This window comes from Trachypithecus francoisi, unplaced genomic scaffold (assembly GCF_009764315.1).
Source record: "Trachypithecus francoisi isolate TF-2019V2 unplaced genomic scaffold, Tfra_2.0 Lachesis_group17, whole genome shotgun sequence".
NCBI lineage: Eukaryota > Metazoa > Chordata > Mammalia > Primates > Cercopithecidae > Trachypithecus > Trachypithecus francoisi.
Genome location: NW_022681462.1, coordinates 53,854,032 through 53,880,024, shown reverse-complemented (window position 1 = coordinate 53,880,024; position 25,993 = coordinate 53,854,032). Strand labels below are relative to the sequence as shown.

The 25,993-nt window shown below is 38.6% G+C and overlaps 1 pseudogene; it reads left to right on the top strand.

The window, feature by feature from the left end:
* Positions 1–18,671: 18,671 nt before the first annotated feature.
* LOC117062847 lies at positions 18,672–19,499 on the top strand (annotated as a pseudogene).
* The last annotated feature ends 6,494 nt before the right edge of the window (positions 19,500–25,993 follow it).

Here is a 25,993-nt window from a genome sequence, read left to right as displayed (position 1 = left end):
TAATGGAATGTCAAAACTTTTCAATCTGTCCATTTCAAGTATGTGCGACTTACTGCATGTCAATTAGAACTCAATGAAGTTGTTAAAAAATGTTAATAGAGCATTTCTCTGTGTTGGAATCATATATGATTTTAATTTTCTTATTCTCTTTATTATCAACATACTTTAACAGGATTATTCATTACTTTAATAATCATGGGAAATTACATGGTAAGTTTGAAAAGAGTTTATGAAAAGGAACTCTGGGAAGTAATATTGGAAAAGAAAATTCTGATTTAATTGCTATGGGGTGGGACTGCTGTATATTTTTGCTTGTTAATTCCCCAGGTGATTCTAACATGCAGTGGGGGGTAGAAACCACAGACGTACACAGAGCACCTGGCCCAGCAGCTGGTCTGTAGTTGGTATTTGATAAATGGTGGCCATCACCACTATCACCGTCATCACTGTTGTCATGCTCTTCAGCATTATTGGCATATTTACATTCTCATATTAAGTGAGAAAAAATGCCTAGGTGGAGCAGATGGCTCAGGCATTGGCAGATTCATTGGAAACATCAAGGAGTAATCAGGTGTTGGAGTTGGTGATATTTTCCTGTCACAGACTCTGTCAGAGGCTTTCATTTTCCCAGGCCTATGGGATTAGTAATGCAGAGCACTTCCAGACTATTAGTGTATAAAACTACAATGCAAAAACTTTTTACTAAAATTAACGATGCCAGGCCAGCCATAAAGAAATTCATCTCCCAAGTGACAAGCTCAGCAGAGCCGCACCAACTTCTGTAACAGATGTCTAGACAATTTGACTTTGAAATACATACCCTAAATCTGAACAGCCTGAAGTTTCCCAGCCAGTGCCCAGCCAAAGTTCAAAACAAGAGACCGAGCAGGAATAGAGGATTTGAAGATTATAAATAAACTTATTCATAGGGAAAACAGAAAGTATAGCAAGCTAAAAATTGATTGCCCAGAGAGGATGACTCATCAATGAGACTATAAAAGACCATCTTTCAGTGATCACACAGCAAGACAGTTCATTGTCCTTAAACATTAACTGCCTGTCACACCAGGCCTCCCACCAGCAGGCTGCAAAGCCCAGAATTGGCCTTGTTAAGCATTGTAGACATCCCCACCCAGCAAAGAAACAATCCATTTCTCCTCGATCTCTTTGAAGCCCCACATGCCAGTGAATATATCTGAAATCGGTGCCCTAGATTCCTAGTGTGTCAGCCATTCGAAAGGGTTTGGCCGGGGTCAGTCTGACCTGCCTGATAATGTTAAGACATTACACTTTTGATTAAGCATTTTAGGGCTAACAATCTCAACAGGTGAATGAGGTCAAGGCAAGAGCAACCTGAGACAGTTTCTAACTGCTGAGGCACTGGGAAAGCCACTTTTCTTGCTTTCGTTGTGTCTTTTGAAGGGTCAAAACAACACAGAACAATCCAGCCAGGTCATTTATAAAACTGCTTTCCTGCTACCTGCTTCTGCAGCATAGTAGGTGGGTTTTCAGACACAAAATTTACCTCTAAGGCCTTGAGATTTACTACAATGACAAATCTCTAAATGGCATTGACATTCTAGGATATCATGAACTGTACATTATTGTGAAGAAAATCAACAGAGATGCCACTCATTTGACAAACATCTCCCAAGCCCTGACTATGAAAAAATCACTGGAGTTGGGAAGTAAGGCAGACCATCAGTCCTTTCATTAAGGATAAAGGCCTGGTGAGAGGTGATAGGGTGAGCTATGAGCCTAAGCAGATGGTTAGAAATGTCACAGTCACACAGGAAGCACAGGTAAGTGGCTAAATTGTTATGAAAAGGGAGAGGGGCCAGGTGTGGTGGCTCACGCCTGTAATCCCAGCACTTTGGGAGGCAGAGGTGGGTGGATCACCTGAGGTCAGGAGTTCGAGACTAGCCTGGCCAACATGGTAAAACCCTGTGTGTACTAAAAATCCAAAAATTAGCCAGGCGTGGTGGTGAACACCTGTAATCCTAGGTACTCAGGAGGTTGAGGCAGGAGAATCGCTTGAACCCAGAGGGCAGAGGTTGCAGTGAGCCAAAATGGCACCATTGCACTCCAGCCTGGGCAACAAGGGCAAAACCCTGTCTCAAAAAAAAAGATAAGGGAGAGATGACTTCCATTTGGTAGAATGGGTAAGAAGAGACTTTAAGCAGTTGATGGTATATGAGCTGGGCCTTCAAAGATTGATAAAATGGAGATCATGCAGAGATATTGAGGCCTCGAACCACAGAGATGGTAGGGTCCTTTCAGAGAGCCTATACCAGCATGAGACCAGCAAAGCTTAAATGAGGATCAGAAGAATGCCTACTAAAAGCTAGTCAAGGATCGTAAGTAAGTCGCCAAAGTAGTCTGAAAACCACCGGGGAGGAGCCAGTTAGGGAAAAAGTCACACAATGTATGTACAAGTGATAGCAAGCAACAGTGTCCAATATACCTTCTGAGATACTGGATGGCAAGGGCTGGTAAAGAAGAAAAGGAGGTGATCAAATATATTCCAGCAGACTATGATGTGCTCATTTTAAATGATGATATACATATGTATTTATCAACATTGAAAGGGTCCTCAATATATTAAGGGGAAAATAAAGAAGATTAAAGAATGTTTTATACAAAATATCATCTATGTGTATGGCAAGACGAACCCTACTCCACTAACCCATGTGTGCAATAAATACCTCATTTCTTCACAAGTTGTGTCTAACTTTGAACCTCCAATTTGGCAGAAAGTTTTATGTCAGTCAATAACAGAATGTCTTTCACATCCCTACAGCTGCATAAGAATTTCAGAACCTTAAATGGCACACACAAAACAAAGTACGACCTCTGCTCTTCAGCCCATCGTCCTCTCCACCAATCATTGTCCATGCCTGCATCCTCCTTGAAGTTCACCTGTGCCAAGCGTGTAACAGGAAAACCCAAAATAGCAGTAGCTTAAACAACATGGGGATCTAGCTCTGTCATACAAAACAAGTCTGTAGGTGAGCAACCTAGAGCTGATATGACATCTTCTGAAAAGGACCTTCTCTTTCTACCCCACCACCCTAGAACATGGCTTTCACTCTCAAAGTCAGCTCATGGCCCAAGGGAGCTGCTTGAGCTTCACCATCATATCCTCATTGCAGATCAGAAAGAAGAAGACAGGGAGAAGAAAATTCTTCCTTGAAGTCCCACACAAAATAACCTTTTCATTACATGACTGCAAGGGAGTCTGGGAATTATCTTTATCCCAAGTAGGCATGTGCCCATCTAACATGAGGTTCTGTTACTAAGCATAAAGGAGAAATTAGATGTAGAGGTAAACAAGTAGCTCTCTCTGACACAGATGTATAAGGAGAGAAGAGAAGAGGAGTGACAGCGGATCCTTGATGGTCATCAACATTTGAGAGATAAGCAACAGACAAGGAACCCATGGAGGGACTGAGAAGATGCCATTATAGAAAGACACTGTGGGAGATAAGGTGTCAAGAAGGGCGAAGGGGAAGGTTTTTAAGCTAGGGGGATGGCTAATAGCATAGGATAAGACCTACACTAGAAAAAAATGATCATTAGCAATAATTCAATTGCCCAAAGGAAATAGACAATTGGAAAGCAAAACTTCAGAGACTATTTCTTTTGTTATACTCTGTCCGGGTACCCAGGATCACCCTAAAATCAATAGTTACATACATTCCATCTATGGAATAGATGGCCCAAAGGGGCTATTCTGCCATGTTAACATATCAGATGAGGCCTCCATACCTACTAATGCTTACAGGCCATAGCCACACAATTCTGGTGCATTCTTCATGGCTTTGCCTTAATTGCTCTTTGAATTCTCATGGTTTTAGGAGCACAAATACACAGATCTTCATATAAGAGATGATTAGACCAGATTCAGGAAGAAAGTCAAGCACCTATTCATAGTGCAGCATGATAAGAAAAATAACTAACATTTATTAAACATGTATTACATACCAGGCACTGTGCTAACCTCTCAATGAATATTAGCTCTGTGTTTCTGTGTGCATGTGCACATGAACATGTGTGCCTATGTAATTAATGTTTGTATGTAATTAATTTTCAAAATGTTCTATGAGGCATGCTTTCCCAACCTCTTTGATCTTGGACTTCCCATGCCCCAGAACTGGGAGGGTTCTCTTCCTGGCTTGCAAATGCCTGTCTTCTCATCATATCCACACATGGCATTTCTTTGTTGCATGCACACAGGGTGAGATCCTGCGCCTCCACCTTTTTTTATAAGGGCATTCATCCCATAATGAGGGGCCCACTTTTATGGTCTCATGGTCTCATCTAATCCTACTTGGCCCCCAAAAGTCCCCACTTCCAAATATCATCATACTGGGGATTGAGGCTACAACATATGAATTTTAGAGCGACACAAACATTCATTCTAAAGCAGGCAGACATTCTTATCTTTATTTTACAGATGAGAAATCAGAGGATAAGAGAGGTTAAATGGTTTGCCCAGAAGCAGAGGCCATTGATTCCCATGTCCATTGCTGCCTCTGCATACACTGCTGCCTCCATAGCAACAATACATTTTACCAAATTTCTTATTATTTTTAGGTACAACTTCTTCTTCCATGCTCCAGTTTTATCTGTCACCCTCTGGGCTATGATTAGTTAGAAACCTAATTAGTGAGCTAGTGACAATGAGGGTTTTACATAGAGCAGATCATTATTTTCTTCCCAGTCAAAAGCAATTCAGAGAGACTTGAAGGTCAGGGGTTCTCCAAATCCCCTGGATTCTTCAAGATATTGATCTGGATGATAACAATAATGGCTAAACATTCATGGGATACTTATTTTCTACATATTTAACTTGTATTAATTCATTTAATCCCCACCTAATGACCTCGTAAGGTAGATATTATTATCCCTATTTTACAAGTAAGCAAAAGAGAAAACTGAGGTACAGAAAGGCTAAGATTGCTTTTGCAAAACCCAGTTAGTGAATGCTAAAATTTAAATTTGAGACCAAGCAGAATGACTCTGGAGGCTGGATATTAACCACTCTGGTGCAATAATTTCTTTAATTAAGAAGGAAAGGTGGGAGAATGGGTTATTTGAAAGGGCAGCATGTCTGAGCCCATCACCCCTCAAGAAATCTCCACTAAAGGATCAACTCCCGAAAATTCTTCTCAGGGGTTCTGCTTCTCTGCAAAGGTGAGGGACCATAAGATCTTCACCTTTCCAAACATAATGTGCAGAAAACTTCCCAGGGCCTTTGACATCCAGGCTCCCAATAATGTAAGTAAATGCAGGTGGTGGGGTCTGACTACCCAGTAACCCATGAACCATTAATTGGAGTATTTTCAGCTTCTAGGGAGCAATTCCAACTGCAAGGTTCTCTGTAATAAAGACCTGACCAATTAGCTGGTATGGGAGCGGGGGCATATTTGAGAATTCAGTAGGTAAAAATAGCATTAAAATAATTCAAGCCAAGAAGAAACTTGACTGATGAAGCAGTATGTCAGGACATCTTCAGTCAGTCAATCAACAGGCTTAACTGAGGCTCCAGCACTCATGCCTAGAGGACAGGTGTTAGTATTAAGAAGGGATATAAAAGGAATAAAAGATAACACATGGTCTCCTCCCTCCATGAACTAATGATCCACAATAAACCTCAATGGTCCAGGGTAGTTGGCAGGAAAGATGTTCTGGTCAATAAAATATGCTAGTTAGTTTGGCAATGCCACACAGATCATTCAAGGACTGTTAATTTCCTAGAATTAGAATAAAACAAAATAGATGACATATTTTTTTAAAAATCAAAAAGTGAATAAAAACATCAAGAAACTTGTGATCTTCTCTGGTATCTGTACGCCCAGCCTTCCTTTTCAAATGTACTCCCTTAATCCCCTTCAACAAATCCCTTACCATCTCTTACTGATGAGCAAGAGCCTCATCTTCTCTCCATGTCCAAGCCTGCCAAACCTCCTGACAGAAGAGACTCTGCAGGTACTGAAATGTTAATACAGACAATGTGTTTTTACATTTAATGATGTTCAGACCCTTGAATGAAAGATATGCATTTCCATGGTGAATTTTGGTCATTTGTAAATTAAATAGGGAAGGTTTGGGAGAGCAGGCAATACTAAGTTTTTCTTCGTATATCTCAACATTGTTTAAAAGGTTAAACCAAAAAAAAAAATACATTTTAACATGAGTAGGAAGATTAGATCAAATAAAATATACAGATAATCAAAAACAAATACTTGTCCATTTTAGTTTCAACTTCCTCAATATTTAACTGCAAATAATGGAGCTAGCCTGGGTAGAGATCATTCCCATTTTTATAACTCCAACGTCTAGCACAACACTTATAAAAATTTGAGAAATGTTTGTTAAGCTGAACCAAAGACAATAATTGGACAACTTATTCTACTTCTTATCCTTTGTTTTTAATTTAATGGAAGCAGACTTCTTAATGAGAACTGAAGGGCTCAGAAGCAAAGTAGCAGTAAAAAAACAAAATAGAAATCAAGGAATCTAAATAATCCCCAAATTGGGCAATCAGTCCCTGAGAAATAGAAAATTAACTATCATTCTTTTAACTATAATTACAGCCTTATTAAAACCAATAATCACTATTGAGCAAGAACATACAGAATATTATTTGAACTTGCCTTTTCATGAAGTCTCAACACATTGATTCCATATAGCAGAAGATGTTATTGGTGTTGGTGGTATTAAAAATAAGTAATACTGAAATATTACAATCTTTTTTAGATGAAAATATATGCAAATTAAGGAGGAGAAAGGGCAGAAAAAAATAACTTCAAAATATGTAAAGTGCTCTCTACCTAAGAAAATATTTAGATCAAATAACCTTTTCACTTTCAGCAAAAGATGGCAGATTGGACACATGCATTTAATTTTCCTCTTTCCCTTAAGCTCTATAAAATTACAATAAAGGACAATTTCAAGTTGTAAACTCAAAACAACAATGGGAAAGAACAGAATGCTTTTATAAATTGGAAGTCAGAAAAGCAAGTAAGTTAGTTATCTAGTTGACTAGGTCCTAAGTAACCTGAATCTAAGTCAGTAGGAAAAGAACAAAACAAATCAATTTATACCACAAACTCCCAAAAGGCTCAGACAGTAGTACTGCCATGTATCTTTGGATATAAGGGTGAAAGTGAGGATAAAAATAGGATGCCTGGATGAAAAACTGTTTCAGAGAAAATAAGATGACACCCAGGATTTCTCTCCTTCACTCTATATAACTGGGTGATTGCCCTTCCCCAGCTCTGGTAGAAGACTAAAGTTTTATTCTCTTAAGAATGTAAAATAGAGGACTTCTGGACCAGGAGACACCATGCTCGCTAAGTGAAAGGGCACTGCACTAAAATAAGGGAAATTAGGTGAATATATACATACCAATGTTAAGGCCCTCAGACTTTTTCCTCTGCTTGGTTGCCAGAATGCTCGCAGCCAGATACATACACAAATATAAACACAGACACAGAGAACATAGGACGATCTTTCTTCAGAAATCTGACTAGTCCAAGAGAACAGACCTAATAAAACTGATAACTGATATCAGAGGCTTCCCAAGTTAAGATCTGGGAGCCCAGCCAGATCTCCCTATACTGAAGGCCAGAGCAGACAAGATTCATCTCTTCACAGTTTCCAGTCTTCTCTACAGCCTCACACTTAAATATAAGCAGTCAAGAATTAACACATATTTGAGGAACGCTCTGTATGAAAGACAAGAGACTATAATGAACAAAAAAGCAGATTGTGAGCTACGAAGAAGAAGAAGAAAACTTCAAAAAATGTTGTAATTAACTATTAGGGAGATAAAAGAATATGCTGCCTCCGTAAAACAAGAAAGGTATTATTCCATTTTTAAAGGAGCATTCAAAAACAAAAAAAATAGCTCTTAGAAATTAAAAGTATGACAACAAAAATGAAAAATTCACAGACAGGATGGAAAGTAATTTTGAGGCAATGTTACAAAAGAGAGAAACACAACAGAGATGGAAAATAGGAAGAAAAATAGATAAAAATCTGTGTATCAATCCAGGATTTTTAGCTTTCAAATAATAAGAATTCCAGAAAGAAAGGAGAGAGAAACAGAGTAGAGAAAATCGAAAATATAATTCAAGAAAATCCCTCATGACTAAAAGACATAATTTTCTAGATTGAAAGTATCCACTACAAGGGATAAAAATTATCACACATCCAGACATATATCATCATGAAAATTCTGGAAAACAAAGAGAAAATACTACAAGTCTTCAGAGAAGGGATAAGAAACAATTTTCATACACAAGATCAAAAATCAGGCTGGGCACACCTGTAATCCTAGCACTTTGGGAGGCTGAGGCAGGCAGATTGCCAGAGCTTAGGAGTTCGAGACCAGCCTGGGCAACATGGTGAAACTCCCATCTCTACTACCAAAAATTAGCCAGACATGGTGGCACGTGCCTGTAGTCCCAGCTACTCAAGAGGCTGAAGCATGAGAATCACTTGAACCCAGGAGGTGGAGGTTGCAGTGATCTAAGATCCTGCCACTGCACTCCAGTCTGGGCAACAGAGCAAGACTCTGTCTAATAAATAAACAAATTAATTAATTAAATAAATCACTATGGCAGTGACTTATTAACATCATCTCCTACATATAAAAGATAATGAAGGAATACCATTAAAATACTGATGGAAAAAAATTTTCCAACCTAAAATTCTATACCCAGCCAAATTATCAATTCAGTGTGAAGACAGAATAAAGGCATGTTCAGATATTCAACATTTCAAAATTTTGTATTCTCACATACCTTTTCTCGGGAATGTACTGGAATATGAAATGAAATGAAAATGAAAGAGAAAAATAAGAATGAATGATGAACATAATCAAAGGAAAAGGAAAGCCAGAGAATAGTGAAAGTGACAGGGAGCCTCAGCATGATGGTAAAGGGAAATGCAGCATAATAGCTATACCTCAGGTCTAAAGGGCAAGCAGTACAGATCAGTGCAGACCCAAAATTCTAGGGGAGATTTTTTTCAAAAAAACAAAATTGGGATGACCTAATATGTTTAAATGTATTGAAATAAGCTATGCACAACTAAGGAGGGTTTGGGGTTGAATTAGCAATTAATACATAGAAAGATAAGCAAATATATAAATTTTAAAAATATTATTAACTTTGAGAAAAATAAAATATTATAGAGGAAGCAAAATTAATAATAGTATACTACCTGGCTCACTGAATTTACATTAACATAGGTTTAAGACTGTAAACACAGCAAGAGGAGAGAAGTTTCTACATATCTTATATATAGAAATAGTCATTACTTCCAGCATACATGGTAGGTTAAATCCTTGTCTTACATAAAAGTAAGTAGCTAACATCAAAACTAAAAATTCAAGAAGTCATAGTACCAGCATTTTATTTAGAAACATGGAGGTGAAACACAGTTGCCTCCTGGGAATGCAAAATGTCAGGCTGTAAAGATGACCGGTCAGCTGTTTCTCATTACAAGCTATGTAACACTCTGACTCTTTAAACCATGTATATGTATACCTTTAATAAAATGTTAAACTTCACAAAAAAAGAATTTCCTGACTCTAAAAACTGTGTAAATTTAGAATGTTGTCACCTAACAAAAATAACTGACAATTAGTTCAAATGAGCTACAAACTCTTCTGGTTTATATGCATTCACTTATTTAATGCAAAGCAACCCTATGAAGTCGATACTTTTATCTCTTACCATTTTTAATCTTTTCCTCAGAAATTGAGGCTTAGAGAAACTATCAGTGTTCACTTAGTGAATAATAAAGCCAGGATTTCATAGAGTAGGGAGCCCCAGAACCTCCTCTTTCAAGTATTGTGTCTGGAGAATTTTAAGAAAATCTTTTCCCCTCCATAGGATGATGCTCATGAGAGTCCTCCTGTCTGGAACACTCTCCTCCATTCCACCTCATCAAATTAACTTCCATTCATCCTTCCATCAAGTCTTTCCTAAACTACAAGTCTAGGTTTGTCTTCTTTGTTGCATGTGCTTACAAAACTTGGTGCCCTCCTTCAGAGCATTTCATTATTACCATAGTCATATACTTCATATCTGTGATTAGTTATTTAGTATATATTATCTCCCCAACTAGAATTAGTGTTCCAGGAGGACAGGAATCACATCTGATTTCACTCAACACTATTGTCCTAACACCTACAAGAATAGATAATTGAATGAACAAACAAATTCATAAACAGACAATCTAAGTTCCTGATACAAGGTTTAATATATTCTCTCAGGGCAACCAGACTACCCTTTGTGGTTCTTGTCATCCCTAAGAATCTAAGCTTCCAAATTCCCCAGGGACACCAGATGACTCAAATCTTGGTAATACCAGCCAACACACTTTTTCAAAGAGAAAGATTCCCCTGCCTGCACAAATGACAAAAATAGCTTATTTGATTGTTTTGTTTTCTAAGGAGGATGGGCCGTTAAGGTTTATCACGAGTAGTGAAACAGGTATTTGTATTCACTGAGCCAGGATTTTCTTTCACCTTCCCATCATTCTAGGTATCTGCCTCTGACAAAAGGGAGATACTAACTACTGAAAGAATACGAAGGGACAGAAGTCAACATTCTAAACTCAAGTCCTCTCTCAGAAGGTGGGAAATGATGAAGGACTGAATCACTTTTCAGCTGGATGCTTTGTTATCATGTGTAGTTGACCCTTAAACAACAGGTTTGAACTGCACAGGACCACTTAGACACAGATTTTTTTCAATAAATATTGAAAATTTTTTGAAGATTTACCACCATTTGAGAAAACTTGCAGATGAATCTTGTAGCCTAGAAATATTTAAAAATTTTGAGAGAAAGTTAGGTATGTCATAAATTCATAAAATATATGTAGATATTAGTCTATCATTTACTACCATAAGTATACACAAATCTATTATAAAAAGTTAAAATTTATCAAAACATATGCACACAAACACTTCAGACCATACATGGTGTCATTTCCAGTCAAGAGAAATGTAAACAAACATAAAGGTATAGTATTAAATCATAACCACATGAATGTAACTGTAGTACAATTCATATTATTGCAATTATTTCCTAGCCACCTTCTCTTGCTTTTTTTTTTTTTTTTTTTTGAGATGGAGTCTTGCCCTGTCACCCAGGCTGGAGTGCAGTGGCGTGATCTCGGCTCACTGCAACCTCCATCTCCTGGGTTCAAGTGATTCTCCTGCCCCAGCTTCCCGAGTAGCTGGGATTGCAGGCACACACTGCCATGCCCAGCTAATTTTTGTATCTTTAGTAGAGACAGGGTTTTACCATGTTGGCCAGGCTGGTCTTGAACTCCTGACCTCATGATTCGCCCGCCTCGGCCTCCCAAAGTGCTGGGATTACAAGTGTGAGCCACAGCGCCTGGCCTTCTCTTGCTATTGCAGTGAACTAGTACCACTAGTAATGCTGGAAGTGCTCCCAAGAAGCAAAGTCATGACATTATGAGAAAAAGTTAAATTGCTTGATATGTATCATAGATTGAGGTCTATAGTTGTGGTTGCTCACAAATTGGAGATAAATGAATCCAGTATAATGACCAATGTAAAAAACAAAAAGGAAATTTGTTTTTCCACATATATATATGTGGTATAGCTTCACTGCAGCTATACCAGCACGCACGAAAACCTTGTACTTTTTGCAAAATACATTTTTATCTCATATTAAAAATTCAGCTTTTACGTGGTTGCAGGATTACTATAAGAAAGGCACACCTATGGTCTCTAATATGATTTGAGAAAAAAATGAAGTCATTGTATTACAAATTAAAGCAAAAGGAAGACGAAGGATCTAAAGTTGGAGAATTTAATGTCGGCAAAGATGGTTTGATAATTTTTGAAAGAGGTTTGGCTTTAAAAATGTCAAGATAACAGGAGAAGCAGATTCTGCTAGCCAAGAGTCAGCAGACAAGTTCCCAGATGCCATAAAGAAAATCATTGAGGAGAAAGGATATTTGCCTGATCTGGTTTTTAATGCAGACAAAAGTGTTCTACTCTGGAAAAAAGAGAGGGAGAGAGAGAAGCAAACACCAGGATTAAAGGCAGGAAGAGATTGGCTAACTCTACAGTTTATGTGCCAATGCAGTTGGGTTTATAACAGGACTTCCCTTATCTATAAAGCTGCTAACCCCTGAGACTTGAAAGGAAAAGATAAACACCAGCTTCTAATCTTTTGGTTGTACAAAAAGAAGGCCTATAAAGTGAGAACCCTTTCTCTGGATAGGTTCCATCAATGCTTTGTTCCTGAAGTCAGGAAGTACCTTGCCAGTAAGGGACTGTTTTTTAACCTTCTTTGATATTGGACAATGCCCCAAGTTACCCAGAACGCCATGAGTTTAACACTGAAAAAATGTGGTATACTTGCCCCTAAACACATCTCTAATTCAGATCAGGGGCTCATAAGGACTTTAAGGCTCATTACACACAGTACTCCATGAAAATGATTCTTTTTTTTTTTTTTTTTTTTTTTTTTACTATACTTTAAGTTCTGGGATACATGTGCAGAACGTCCGGTTTTGTTACATAGGTATACACATGCCATGGTGGTCTGCTGCACCCATCAACCCATCATCTACATTAGGTATTTCTCCTAATGCTATCCCTCCCTTGCCCCTGACCCCATGACAGGCCCCAGTGTGTGATGTTCCCCTGCCTGTGCCCATATGTTCTCATTGTTCAACTCCCAGTTATGAGTGAGAACATGCGGTGTTTGGTTTTTTGTTCCTGTGTTAGTTTGCTGAGAATGATGGTTTCCAGTTTCATCCATGTCCCTGCAAAGGACATGAACTCATTATTTTTTATGGCTGCATAGTATTCCATGGTGTATGTGTGCCACATTTTCTTTATCCAGTCGATCATTGATGGGTATTTTTAGCTTGGTTCCAAGTCTTTGCTATTGTGAAAGGTGCTTCAATAAACATATGTGTGCTTGTGTCTTTATAGTAGAATGATTTACAATCCTTTGGGTATATACCCAGTAATGGGATCGCTAGGTCAAATGGTATTTCTGGTTCTAGATCCTTAAGGAATGGCCACACTGTCTTCCACAATGGTTGAACTAATTTACACTCCCATCAACAGTGTAAAAGCGTTCCTATTTCTCCACATCCTCTCCAGTATCTGTTGTTTCCTGACTTTTTAATGATTGCCATTCTAACTGGAGTGAGATGGTATCTCATTGTGGTTTTGATTTGCATGTCTCTGATGACCAGTGATGATGAGCATTTTTTCATGTGTCTGTTGGCTGCATAGATGTCCGTGTCTGTTCATATCCTTTGCCCACTTTTTGATGGGGTTGTTTTTTCTTGTAAAAAGTTTGTTTAAGTTCCTTGTATATTCTGGATAGTAGCCCTTTGTCAGATAGACAGATTGCAAAAATTTTCTCCCATTCTGTAGGTTGCCCGTTCACTCTGATGATAGTTTCTTTTGCTGTGCAGAAGCTCTTTCATTTAGTTAGATCCCATTTGTCAATTTTGGCTTTTGTTGCAATTGCTTTTGATGTTTTAGTCATGAAGTCTTGGCCCATGCCTATGTCCTGAATGATATTGCCTAGGATTTCTTCTAGGGTTTTTATAGTTTTAAGTCTTACATTTAAATCTTTAAACCACCTTGAGTTAATTTTTGTATAAGGTGAAAGGAAGGGGTCCAGTTTCAGTTTTCAGCATATGGAAGAAAAACCTGAAAGAGAGAACACCATAAAAATCTGGAAGGATTCCAGGATTTTTGATGCCATTGTTGTTTCAGAAAAAAAAAAAAAAAAAAGTTAAATCCTTCAGCTCAAAACCATAAATTTCTGCTAGACAAAACTATATACAGATGTTGTTCATTACTTCACAGGCTTTCTGACAGTGCCTATGAAGAAAATAACAAAAGAGATTGTGGATATGGCAAAAAAGTGGGGCATAAAGGGTTTCAAGATATGGATGTTGGAGAAATTCAAGAGCAAACAGACACTACACAAGAGAAATTAACGGAACAGGACTTAATGGAGATGAGCGTTTCTGAATCAGTGCCAGACAACGAGGAAAAAGACAGAAAAGCAGTGCCAGGAAAGAAGATGACATCAGAAAACCTGACAGAAGGGTTCTCATTATTCAAGACTGATTTTAACTTCTTGTACAACATGGACCCTTCTATGATACAGGTACTAAAACTAAAGCAAATGATTGAAGAAGGATTAATACCTTATAGAAACGTTTTTAGAGAAATAAAAAAGCAAAAAGTCAGACAGAAATTATGAAGTATTTCCATAAAGTTACACAGAGTGTGCCTGCCTCTCCTGCTTCCCCTTCTACCTCCTCCACTTGTTTTGCCTCTGCTACACCTGAAACAGCAAGACCAATGCTCCTCTTCGTCATCCTCTTCAGCCTATTCAATGTGAACATGACAAAAATGAAGATCTTTATTATGATCCACTTCCAGTTAATGAGTAGTAAATATATTATCTTTCTTGTAATTTTCTTAATAACATTTTCATTTATCTAGCACACTTTATTGTAAGAATACAGCATATAATACATATAACATACAAAATAGATAACATAATCAACTATATGTTAGTAGTAAGGCTTCTGGTCAACAGTGCTTATTAGTAGTTAAGTTTGGGGGAGCATCAAAAGTTATACACAGATTTTCAACTGTGCAGGGCGTCAGTGTCCCTAACCCCTGCATTGTTCCAGGGCAACTGTATACAGAAATCATCATTACTTCTGACTACCCAATTTCTTGTGGCAAAAGAAAGAAACTCTTCCAAACTGGTTAATTATAAACCAAGGAACAGAAATGATTGATTAGCTAGAATTTTACTTTTTAAGCAATAGCAGTAATAGCATCCTATCTTTCCATACTTAAACAGTTTGTTTCTCCTGAGGGTCTTCTCTGATCATCCTTGTAAGATAAAATTTATTCATATCTGTCTTTAGGTGATGGAATTTACACATATGAAGAAAGGCTAGGGTATCTAGATATGGGCAATGCTGCTCTTATTTGACTAATTAGAAAGACCCATTCTAACCACCATATCATTTAGTTGCAGATAAGTGGTTTTCCTTGGATTAATACAAATTAGTTTGTCTCTTTATTTCTTAACTAGCTGGATATACATTTTTCCCTCTAACAGAAACACTCTATTCCATACAATTTAATAAGCACTAAAAGATTCGATGACATCTCACTCATCAGTGTTTTCAAAGAGTCTGCATACGGATGTGGATGTTTTGTCTTCTGTCATGTCATCATTAATGGAACTCAAAGACAGGCCTTTGGATGATGCTTTTTTATTTCTTTAGGTCTGCTTTACAACATACCTAGACTGATGGGGAAAAGATTCATCAAAGACACCATGATTTCACATTTCTTTGCCCTGACTCTGTCCTTTCTTGTCAGTTATCCTCCCAGACATCTGAGGCCCTGTGTGTCTAGTTGTACTCCTCTCCTCATTATCTGCTATTCCACTCTTGTCCATTGCCAGCTCAGGCTGCCCTTTGTTCTTTGGTTCTTTGCCTTTCATTCTCAGAGCCAAATATCAATACTGCTCACACTGATCCAAATGTTCAGAATCAAAAGTCACATTACCAATTCTTTCTGAATATGCTGTCCATTTTTAAAGTTTCTTTATTTACACTGACTCTTTTCACATGTAAGAAATATACACACATTTGCTTTCAGAGGCAAGTACACTTTGATCCTCCAAGAGATTGAAAAAAATGCCTACGGGTGCTGTAGGTTCATATTTAATGGCACATACAGACTTGACTTTCACTTCATTCCATCCTCATTTTAAGCATTCATATTTAATGCTACACATACTTGACTCTTAGACTTTTTTAATCTCATACGCTGAGTGGTGCACAAATTAGTCCCATATTCCACTATCCAGCAACTTTTTATTATTTATCGGCATTGACTGAGCTATCATTGTCATCTATTCATTAGTTTTTGAAAGATTTAAGCCCTTTCTCATGTATAATCTAGCTGTGTTATTTATCATATTCTGTCAGTAACTCCTCATTCTCATGGTATCTACTTGCAGCAATAGATCATCTTCTGGTCTGAACTGCTCATGAATATAAGAACTGCTACTCTTTATCTACTAAGGTTAACTTCAATGGGACTCGCTGCTTGGCTAGCTCAAACTCTGTCATCCTACTAGCTAAGCAATGGCATCTCATCACTAAACAGTCTTGTGATAACTGTCTATTTCTGTAATTTTCACTGAAGAGAGCTACCAGGTGCCTCTCCAGAAACATTCTAGGAGAGCAGAACCAACCCTTTAAAGAAATGAATTTTATCTCATTTGGAAAAATCCTCAGCCCATTAGTTTTTGGCAGGACAGGTGCTACCTAGCAACGCAACCCCATTTCATGTGTTTTGAGGTTTCAGATAGAGAAGACCTGAAGTAGTGGTTACATTGTGTGCCTTTCAGTGCTTCATTTTAAATCTCCTGGAAAGTCAGTCCTCTGGACTGAGAACTTACACACAGCAATAAGCATCATTCACCCTGACTTCTTAAATAGCACCAGATGCAAAACAAATCTGGCTTGTGAATGGCAGACTCAGCCCAGGACTGAACAGGAGCTACATAAAATCAGAGTATGCTCCATGGATATCAGCAATCAGTATGATGTTCTTGGACAAAGAACGTAATACGTTTCCAACAAGTGGCTTATTCCTATGCCATTTTATTATCTCTTGGCATATTTCCATATGAGTACCCAATTAGGCCTGGAGGAAGGAGATAAAGCAAAGCCAATGGATACAGTAACCTCAGATTTAAAATGTCCACATATTCTTTAGTTTGAATCATGGCACACACAAAGAAGTTCCTATATTTGGCAAAAGAAGAAAATGTGAAAATAAGCAGGGGGGAGGAGCAAATATTCATTTTAAGAAACAGCTAAGGCTCTGACTAGAACATAGATAGAATCTAGTCTAATTCTTTACATATAGCCAGCCAGTGTTCAACAAACATTTGTTGCAATGGAGCCTTTTTTGAAAGCTCTATTGTAGCCAGAGTTCACTTCAATGATAAGGAAAATAAGGCTCACAAGTGGATCCACAGGGCAAGCTCATTGAGGAAGGAAACAAGCTTTGTATCCCCTCAGTGCTATGTAAAAGGCAGATGATCAACAAATAGGTATTGAACAAATGTACAAGTGAACAAACGAATACCCGAATCCTTCAGTGACCTCAGCCTTCCAGCACTGCCTGCACCAGACAATCATGCTTAAAATGAAAAGCTCCATTCCAATACTATTAAAAAGTTTGAAATTTTCTGTCATAAACTTAGATTTTATGCTTCAAGCTGAGAGTGTTTTTTACTTGGATAATAGCACCTCCTCTGGCTTTTTCCTCCCTTACATAGACATTTTGGCCCGTATTTACCCTCTATGATGTAGCACACACAGGTGTTGCTACAAATTTCGTGTTGCACTGCACTGCAGGACTTACAGCATGTTCTATCATGGAACCACGTTTTGACCTTAATAAAACACAGCACCACACAGCATGGCATTCACTATAATCTAATTAAATACAATGCCAAGGGAAATATGTCACTGTGATGGTGAAACACACATGTTATTTCCTTCTCTTCTCCATGAAAGGGGCAGCTAAGGCATAATTTAGGAAGAAGGTATTTAACACAGTGAGGTTCTGCAGCTTGCCAGCAAATCAAAAGGAAAAAAAAATGAGGATGTAGGGGAGAGGACACAGAGAAACATGAGGAGGAAGGGGAAGACACAATACAGAATCAGTAGTATTTCTCCTCTTTTTCCCTACTTAAACCAAAATCTCAGAGAATTTCTGAACTTAAAGATTTGAGAGAAGCAGAAGTGTCTCTCAGCAATGAGTAAAAAGCAAAAGATCACACACACACAAAAAAGACTTGTTCTTACCCACATTATTGGCCTACTTCTAAAAGAATTGGCTTAAATAGTCCCCCCCAAAAGAGGGAAATTTGTTTTGCTTCCATCTTAACAAAGAGTTAATGCAAGAACCATCACCAAGAGTCAGGATATCTGGGTTCTTGTCCTGGCTCCATTTTTAATGGATTGAAACCTAGGAAATGTCAGTTCGCATTTGAGGCCCTCAGTTCTCTTATTTAAAAGACAATAGTTAATTAGTTTAATTATCAATGCTAAGATTCCACCATTGATTTTACATAAGAATACCTACCTATTTGCATTTCTGTCTAACCTAGTCAATCTGAAATTTCTGTTAGGGTCAGTAAAAGCTGTATCTTACAATACAGATATACATAAGCAAAGGATAATAAACATAACACACAACAAGCACAAGTCCCCAATTTCCTCACACGCTGCAGCCTAGAATACTTGGACAAATGAAGGAATACAGTACTTGCAAAGTTGATTTATTGATGGTCAAAGAGCAAGCGAGTGCCCTCCTTCTGGCAAGCATCTCCAATCTCTCTGAGGGGGTCTTGAAGTCCCTTTCTCAGCTTACGGGGCAAAAAAAAAAAAAAAAAAAAAAAAAAAAAACACATGCCTTGCTCCTCATAAAAAGAGAATGGCATCTTACTTCCATGAACTACCTTTAAAGAATCCTCTCTGTCAGATACTAGAGGTAAGCTCAGGCCTAGTTTAAGCCACCTTTTAACATGCCATGTGAGGGTGGGCATAACATCTCCTTTAAAAATGGGGGGAACAAGGCCCCCGCCACCGCTCCAGCGCTGTGCAGCCACCCCCGCTGCCGCCTGTCCTTAGCCACCGCCCTGACGACCTCGTCCACCTGGCAGGTGCGCCACAACTACCACCAGGACTCAGAGGCTGCCATCAACCGCCAGATCAGCCTGGAGCTCTACGCCTCCTGCATTTACCTGTCCATGTCTTACTACTCTGACCACCATGATGTGGCTTTGAAGAACTTTGCCAAATACTTTCTTCACCAATCTCATGAGGAGAGGGAACATGCCGAGAAACTGATGAAACTGCAGAACCAACAAGGTGGCCGAATCTTCCTTCAGGATATCAAGAAACCAGACTACGACAACTGAGAGAGCGGGCTGAATGTGACGGAGTGTGCATTACATTTGGAAAAAAAATGTGAATCAGTCACTACTGGAACTGCACAAACTGGCCACTGACAAAAATGACCCCCATTTGTGTGACTTCATTGAGACACATTACCTGAATGAGCAGGTGAAAGCCACCAAAGAATTGGGTGACCACGTGACCAACTTGCGCAAGATGGGAGCACCCGAATCTGGCTTGGCAGACTATCTCTTTGACAAGCACAACCTGGGAGACAATGACAATGAAAGCTAAGCCTCAGGCGAATTTCCCCATAGCCATGGGGTGACTTCCCTGGTCACCAAGGCAGCGTATGCATGTTGGGGTTTCCTTTACCTTTTCTATAAGTTGTACCAAAACATCCACTTAAGTTCTTTGATTTGTACCATTCCTTCAAATAAAGAAATTTGGTACCCCCCCCCAAAAATGGGGGGCAATGGTCATCTACTGTCCTTAGCTTTGGGCTTTAGTTAAAATCCCAAAACAACAAGAAAAATCTCATTTAAAATCTGGTAGAAACATCTTACATTTTAAACAGCCCAAAGATAGTTTGTTTTTCTGTTTGTTTGTTTGTTTTTTACCAGATCCCCTCTTGCAAAAAAAAAAGAAAAGAAAAGAAAGAAAAGAAAAGAAAACCTAGTCTTTCTTCCAGTCTTTCTCAACTCATTATGATGACACTATCCAAACTACCAGCTGCTCAAACCAGAAGTCTAGAACACAGCCTCCATTTTTCTTCTTCCCTACTTTCAACCCAGCAGCAAGTCATGTTGGCTCCATGTCCTCCATCGCCAACCTAGATCTAAGCCACTGTCATCACTGAGATTCTTACAAGAGCCCAACTGGTCCCTCAGCTTTCACTCTTGCCCCACTACAGTCCATCCATCACCCAGTGGCCAGAGTGATCTTCTAAACATGTAAAGTACATTATGTTGCACTCTGGTTAAAGCATCCCAATGGCTTTCTAAACTACTCAAAATAAAATCCAAGAAGGGCTTCACATTACCAGGCCCACTGGTTGCACTATCCCAACTATTCACTGTCTTCCAATCAAACATTCATTTCCACCTCTGGGTCTTTGTATGCACTCTTCCCTCTCCTGGGAACACTCCACATTTAGATCTTTGACATTTAGGTCACAACTGAAATGCCCCCTTCTCCATGAGGCCCTCCCTCATCATCCATCCCACCCATGGAATCCCAACTATTCACTATCCCGTGAATAGTTCTATTCATAATCTGAAATGCTCTCATGCATTTATTTGTTTGAGCAAGGGCACCACTATGCCTAAAGAGCAGGACCCGGCCATCGTTCTCACTCAATGGATTTTTTTCTGAATGAACGAATTTTGTCCTTGGACTTAATGTGTGAAGCAGCTCTTCAGTGAACCCATCTGTGGGTATGATTAACAGGAATGAATCTTCAGAGAAAATATCAAACTAATAAAAAGACTGTTGGCATCCTTTCTTGAGTTACCGTTTTAAATCAAAATTTTTATACAACATTTAAAGTGTTTAATTCCAAAAGGGCTTATTTCTGAATCAGTTCAAAGGTACTGGGGTGGAGAGGGAGGGGGTTGAGATAATGACACATAAACCTTGACTTCATTCTTAAGATTTTATTAAATAAATGTGCCACCTAAACTAGAAGAGGGGAGCATTTTTCCAATTGCAAATCAGCCGAAACCTACAAAACTCCATTAAAAGTAAAGAAAATATCTCAGCAGTTTTTTATCTAAAAAGGGACACTTTTGAGGGTGAACTGGAGTGCTATTAATAAATATACAGTACTGAGACAACAGCATATACTCATATTGTCACCCTAGTTAAGGGTCAGATAGGTAAATTCAAAAATGAGATTCAGTAGTTATTTAGGCTACTTTTTTGGGTTTTTTTTTTTTTTTTTTTTTTTTTTTGAGGCGGAGTCTCGCTCTGTCGCCCGGACTGGAGTGCAGTGGCCAGATCTCAGCTCACTGCAAGCTCCGCCTCCCGGTTCACACCATTCTCCTGCCTCAGCCTCCCGAGTAGCTGGGACTACAGGCGCCTGCCACCTCGCCCGGCTAGATTTTGTATTTTTAGTAGAGACGGGGTTTCACCGTGTTAGCCAGGATGGTCTCGATCTCCTGACCTCGTGATCCGCCCGTCTCGGCCTCCCAAAGTGCTGGGATTACAGGCTTGAGCCACCGCGCCCGGCCTTTTTTGGGTTTTTTAATGAAGAGTGTGTTGGATTGTAGATTGTTTTGAAGAAAAACTAGAAGGAATGAGAGTGTATTATGAAATAAATAGAAAACAATTATTTTTAAAAATAGAGTGAAATAAACACTACTAAATAATTAAAACAAACATTTTAGGAATACATTTTGGTGAAAGACAGGAGCATGAGAAAAAAAGAAGAGTGACTAGACAACAGAAAGACAAATAAACAAAGAGAATGGCAGATGAAAGAAAGTCACAGAGAAGCCGGGCGCGGTGGCTCAAGCCTGTAATCCCAGCACTTTGGGAGGCCGAGACGGGCGGATCACGAGGTCAGGAGATCAAGACCATCCTGGCTAATACGGTGAAACCCCGTCTCTACTAAAAATACAAAAAAAATAAAATAAACTAGCCGGGCGAGGTGGCGGGCGCCTGTAGTCCCAGCTACTCCGGAGGCTGAGGCAGGAGAATGGCGTAAACCCGGGAGGCAGAGCTTGCAGTGAGCTGAGATCTGGCCACCACACTCTAGCCCGGGCAACAGAGCAAGACTCCGTCTCAAAAAAAAAAAAAAAGAAAGAAAGTCACAGAGAAGCAGAGGAGCTGAAAAGAAGGGCAGTGTCATTCATAGACCCAAGAAGTTATCACAGGTTTCCCAGAAAGAAGATGGTGAGATGGAGACTGGCAACCTGTATGTTTACTAAAAAGAGCTCTTGGGATTAACACTTGTAGAAACATAGGAAAGGAGGCGGATTTGGGCAGAGGGAGAAGTTAACCTTCAATGCAGGACGAACAGAGGCTTCTACCTACCCCTCAAGAAGTTCTGGAGCTGGGATGGCTTTTCTAAGTTGTCCTAAGTTGGAGCAAGGGAGCCAGGTCTTTATACTCAAGTGTTACTCAGCTACTGGACAGAGGCCAGTAACTGAGTAAACATGATTTTGAGGGAGGCAGTTTTCTTCAGCTGAGCTCATCTCCAGATAGAGCTAAAAGCTCCAGACAGAGCTGAAAACTCCAGACAGAGCTTCTGTCCGCACAGAAGCCTAGTGTCTAGATAGGTCATTTTGGTTCTTCCTCTTTCTTTTTGTCTATACATGTGACCTTCCACATATTTCTGTTCTTCCTTTCCATGCATATGAAGGAAGTATGTGCATACACCAGTTTCTCAACATTTATCCTGACATATGCTTTTGGGTTAAAATATCCTTGAGAGCATAATTTCCACATTTTCCTTATTGTATTATCTCAGTATCTGCTAAAATAAAACAGACTCACATGGTAGATGTTCAATAAATCACTTTCCAGAGTCAAAATGGGATTCAATCTGACCTCCAGGGCCTCCCACAATCTGGAGCCAATTGTACATGACCACGTCCTTCCTTGTGTTAATCTTTGGTGAAAAAACTGCCCAATTTTTTTCTTAAATTTGTTGATATAATTTTATTTTGCCTAAATCATCATTCCTTTCCTCATGGCTACCTCTACAATGCCAAGAGCAATCTTCTCTCCATCTTGAATCTTATCAATGAGAACATACATAATTTTAACATTGTCATCATCATGAATGACTACTTTTAGTAAAACTAAACTTCCTCCAAAAGTTCTGAATATCCATGCTTAATTTATCTACTTATCTTTCACATTTCCAAAACATCAAATAAGTTTAGTTTTAAAAAATGATGTCTACATGAGAATAATGTGAAAAGTTATTTGCCTATATAATACTCTATCCTGTTCTTTCCCTAACAAACTTGCTACAAACATATAGCAAGATCCATAGGGAAAAATCTGAGCCCATTTGCAAATTGTCATATGAGGACTGCTCAACTGCAGAAGGAAACTGAGATTTTTAAGTATGTGGAGTAATTTTTATAAGTCACTATTTTAAAACCCCTTTAAAATGCTTGAGATTTCATTTGCTAGGAGAAATAATCTTTGATAATTGTCTAAAAACAGTTCTGTTTTAATTAAATATTATTTAATTCCTTTTACTTCACTTAAATTTACTGGATTTTTTAAATGTATAACTCAGTTTGCCAATTTTTTAAAAAATTTCAATAGCTTTTGGGGTACATGTAGTTTGTGGTTACATAGATGAATTCTGTAAGTGGCGAATTCTGAACTTCTAGTGTACCCATCACCTGAGCAGTGTACACTGTACCCAATACGTAATCTGTTGTCACCCACCCCCTCCCAACGTCCCCCAACCCTGAGTTCCCAAAGTCCATTATATCACTCTTTATGTCTAAGACATTATTTCATTCTTTTTTATGGCTGAGTAGTATTACATGGTCTATATATATCACATTTTCTTTATCCACTCGATGGTCAGTGGGCACTTAGGTTCCATATATTTGCAAATGTGAATTGTGCTGCTATAGACATACATGTGCATGTATCTGTGTCTTTTTCATATGCTGACTTATTTTCCTTTGGATAGATACCCAGTAGTGAGATTGCTGGATCAAATGGTAGATCTACTTTTAGTTCTTTAAGGAATCTACATACTGTTCTCCATAGAGGCTGTACTAATTTATATTCCCACCAGCAATGTAAGTGTTCCCTTCTGCCACATCCACACCAACATCTACTGTTTTTCTACTTTTTAATTCTAGTTTACCATTTTTTCTAAGGATTCTTAGATATTTGTGAAGTAGATTTTTCAGTATCCTGTTAGAAATTTTAGCTTCTCCCTTGACTCTTCTCCACCAGCTGAGAAAAGTTATTGGATGCCTTAGTAGCTTTGACAAAATAGGCTGACACCTTCAGAAAAACTTAAATGGGGGACAAGCAGAACTCAATAATAACGTCCTATCTATTTCTAACTACAAGAAAAGTAAAACTCTATATTACTATGTAAATGAATTTAAAGTAAATTTTCTCTCATGGATTATATTCCCAACGAGGCAGCATAATACAATCAGACAGACTGAGTTCAATGTGCTGATCGGCAGTGTGACTTGGGACAAGTGTCTTTTCTGCCCTGAGCCTTGATTTCCTCACCTATAAAATGACAGTCTCTACAGCCACCATGAGGATTCAATAGACACTTAACACAGTATCTTGTACACAGTAAGCAACTCATGAAATAGCAGTTATTATTAACTTTTGTTTAGGGTAAATGCTTAAAATATATGAAATGTCAATTATGAACACATACAATGCCGTATATTTACATCCATGAATTGAACACCAAGTTTTGTTTAATGATGATGGACTCCAGATTCATAATTAGGCAAACAAATGCAGTAATCCCCCTTTATCCAGCGTTTCACTTTCTGAGGTTTCAGTTACCCATGTTCAACTGCAGTCCTTAAATAATAAATGGAAAATTCCAGATGTAAAAAATTTGCATGCTTAAAATTGTGCTGTTCTGAGTAGCACAATAAAATCTCTCACCATCCTCTTCTGTCTTCCACCCCACTGTCCACCAGACATGAATTATCCTTTGCCCAACCTATCCACACTGTGTATGGTACCTGCCCATTGGCCACCTAGTAGCCATCCCAGTTATCAGATTGAAAATACATAGTCTATACTGTATATACAGGATTTAGTACTATACACAGTTTCAGGCATTCACTGGAGGTCTTGGATCATATTTCCTTCCAATAAGGGGGACCACTGTAATTAGGAAACACCTGCTTCTTTTGTATATCATGTCTTGGGCTAGCCTCAAAGTTAAGTACAAGCCAGCTAATTATTTCTGATGGTCTTTATTTTTTCCTTCTTAAAAGAATTAAGAAATTCATTTTGTTTTACTCTTAATAAATATCAAACTGAGGACAGGGCCACACACAACTGGTCGTAATTAGAAATACACATAATCATTCCATGATAAATTACTTTGTTAATATGTTCAGGTGAGTCTTTACATAGAGGAATATCCTCCACTAGCCATTTATCTTACATCTTTTTACTTTAGCATGCTACAAAGTACTAAAAATACATACACTGCCCAACAAATCCATGATGATGACCAATGAGAATATTTCCCTGGATACATGCTTTAAAACATCAGGAAATATTTTCTTTTTATTATTATTAATGAAGATATTTCTTTAACATCGACTTTCCCTTTTTTTTTTTTTTTTTAGACAGAGTATCACTCTGTTTCCCAGGCTGGAGTGCAGTGCAATGATCCTGGCTCACTGCAACCTCCACCTCCCAGGTTCAAGCGATTCTTCTGCCTCAGCCTCCCGAGTTGCTGGGATTACAGGTGCATGCCACCACACCCACCTAATTTTTGTATTTTTAGTAAAGACAGGGTTTCACCATGTTGGCCAGGCTGGTTGCAAGCTCCTGATCTCAGATAATCCACCTGCCTTGGCCTCCCAAAGTGCTGGGATTACAGGCAGGAGCCACTGTGCCTGGCCCAACTTTACATTTTTGATGCTTGTCGACACTAACAACAAGATTAAGAAAAGCTTTGAACAACTGACCAATTACTCACCTCACATAAGAATTATCTGGCAACTTATTAAGTTAAATTATTACTGAAGGCTTGCTGTGTAGCTAAAGAACATCAGCTAATTAGGTTCCATGAGAAATGGGAAAGTTTGGGAAAAGTGTAAACTAAACACCAAGCAACTGGGCATCTATTGATCTGGCTGTTTTTCTATTTTTAATTAGAAATCGACTTCCACAGTCATTTTACATTAGTAACAGAGTAAAACAAGCAGGAGAGATTTGGAGTATTCAGACATTTACCTAAAAACCTGATGTA